The 2500-nt window shown below is 42.8% G+C and overlaps 1 long non-coding RNA gene across 2 annotated transcripts in view; it reads right to left on the bottom strand.

The window, feature by feature from the left end:
- The window catches only part of LOC135106745 (uncharacterized), a 22317-nt gene that overhangs the window by 7963 nt on the left and 11854 nt on the right, over window positions 1–2500 (bottom strand). For both annotated transcript variants that reach the window (XR_010271459.1, XR_010271465.1), the window contains exons 5-7: window positions 2395–2500; window positions 1879–2057; window positions 1118–1210 (exon numbers count right to left, since the gene is read on the bottom strand). The exon at window positions 2395–2500 is cut by the window's right edge and continues 2 nt beyond it. This is a non-coding gene — a long non-coding RNA (uncharacterized LOC135106745). The remainder of the gene's footprint in view (window positions 1–1117; window positions 1211–1878; window positions 2058–2394) is intronic.

Genomic DNA, 2500 nt, shown 5'->3' with positions numbered 1-2500 from the left:
ACATCTATCACTTCACAACCTTCTATCTGATCGCCAGTATGGGTTCCGTCAAGGCCGCTCTACTGGTGATCTTCTGGCTTTCCTTACTGAGTCTTGGTCATCTTCTTTTAGAGATTTTGGTGAAACTTTTGCTGTTGGCTTGGACATATCAAAAGCTTTTGATAGAGTCTGGCACAAAGCTTTGATTTCCAAACTACCCTCCTACAGCTTCTATCCTTCTCTCTGTAACTTCATCTCAAGTTTCCTTTCTGACCGTTCTGTTGCTGCTGTGGTAAACGGTCACTGTTCTTCTCCCGACTTCTGATCTCTCTAAAATTTGTGATTGGGGCAGAGCAAACTTGGTATTGTTCAGTGCCTCAAAAAGTCAATTCCTCCACCTATCAGCTGGACACAACCTTCCAGACAACTCTCCCCTCTTCTTCAGTGACACTCAACTGTCCCCCTCTTCCACACTGAACATCCTTGGTCTGTCATTTACTTATAATCTGAACTGGAAGCTTCACATCTCATCTCTAGCTAAAACAGCCTCTGTGAAGTTAGGCGTTCTGAGACGTCTCCACCAGTTTTTCTCACCCCTCCCAGCTGCTAACTCTGTACAGGGGCCTTATCCGTCCATGTATGGAGTATGCTTCACATGTCTGGGTGGGTTCCACTCAAACTGCTCTGCTACACAGGGTGGAATCAAAATTTCTTCGTCTCATCAACGCCTCTCCTCTAACTGACTGTCTTCATCCTCTATCTCACAGCCGCAATGTTGGATATCTAGCTGTCTTCTACCGCTATTTTCACGCTAACTGCTCTTGTGATCTTGCTAACTGCATGTCTCCCCTCCTCCCGTGGCCTCGCTGCACAAGACTTTCTTCTTTCTCTCACCACTATTCTATCCACCTCTCGAACGCAAGAATTAACCAGCATTATCAATCATTCATCCCCTTCTCTGGTAAACTCTGGAACTCCCTGCCTGCTTCTGTATTCCTTCCCATGACTTGCACTCCTTCAAGAGGGAGGCTTCAACACACTTATCCTTCAAGTTTTGACCACCACTTCTGACACTTCCAGGATGTCCATCTTAGTTAGGAAGGAAGATGTGAGGGAAAGAGGAACAACATTTCCTCACCTGCAAATGTGGAGGTGAGGTGCCGGTCACTGCCAGAAATCCCCAGAACTTTGGCACCTCCATGTTTTTCTGAAGGCGGCCCGCACCGGATTTCTGAAGGGGAGAAAGGGAGGGGATATTAAGGGGATGTTCCTCTCTCTCTCTCTCTCTCTCTCTCTCTCTCTCTCTCTCTCTCTCTCTCTCTCTCTCTCTCTCTCTCTCTCTCTCTCTCTCTCTCTCTCTCTCTCTCTCTCTCTCTCTCTCTCTCTCTCTCTCTCTCTCTCTCTCTCTCTCTCTCTCTCTCTCTCTCTCTCTCTCTCTCTCATTATAACAAAATTGATAGTAGGTGGTGGTAATAATAATAACAACAACAATAATAATAATAATAATAATAATAATAATAATAATAATAATAATAATAATAATAATAATAATAATAATAATAATAATAATAATAAATGATGATGATGATGATGATGATGATGATGATGATGATGATGATGGTGATGATGATGGTAAAAATGATAGTAGTAGTAGTAGTACTACTACTACTACTACTACTACTACTACTACTAATAATAATAATAATAATAATAATAATAATTCTCTCTCTCTCTCTCTCTCTCTCTCTCTCTCCAACCACCACCAATACTACTACTACTACTACTACTACTACTACTACTGCTACTAGTACCTTTTGTCTTTCTACTACTAGAACTATCACCACCACCACCACTACTATCACTACTACTACTACTACTACTACTACTACTACTACTCACCTTGACACAGTGGTGCCTCTCCACTCCACTGACTATCCTCCTGGCACACTCTGATCTGCTGGCCGACTATCTGATAGTTAGTAGTACAGGAACAGTTCACTTGACTATCCAAATAGGTGGTACCATTTAGATAGTCACGACTACCCTTCAGGGGGCAGCAACGTGGCTGCAATCTGTGTCTGTAGGGAGGAGGAGGGAGGAGGAGGAGGAGGAGGAGGAGGAGGAGGAGGAGGAGGAGGAGGAGGAGGAGGAGGAGGAGGAGGAGGAGGAGGAGGAGGAGAGAGAGAGAGAGAGAGAGAGAGAGAGAGAGAGAGAGAGAGAGAGAGAGAGAGAGAGAAGACAAAGAGGAGGAAGAGGAAAAACAATAATTACAACAACAATAACAATAATAATAATAATAATAATAATAATAATAATAATAATAATAAAAATAATTCATTATATATATATTTCATTATCTACTAATATAATTCTTCTACTACTACTACTACTACTACTACTACTACTACTACTTACAAGCACACGAGGGCACATTCCCTGACTAAAGTCCTGCGATTTGACACGTCCTTTTCACAGATCTCGTCCTCTCATGCCCACTGGAAGGTTGTGGCGAGCCATCGTG

Source organism: Scylla paramamosain, chromosome 1 (assembly GCF_035594125.1).
Source record: "Scylla paramamosain isolate STU-SP2022 chromosome 1, ASM3559412v1, whole genome shotgun sequence".
Classification (NCBI taxonomy): Eukaryota; Metazoa; Arthropoda; class Malacostraca; order Decapoda; family Portunidae; genus Scylla; species Scylla paramamosain.
The sequence above is the reverse complement of the archived record's forward strand: the minus strand, read 5'-3'. Positions and strand labels throughout refer to the sequence as shown.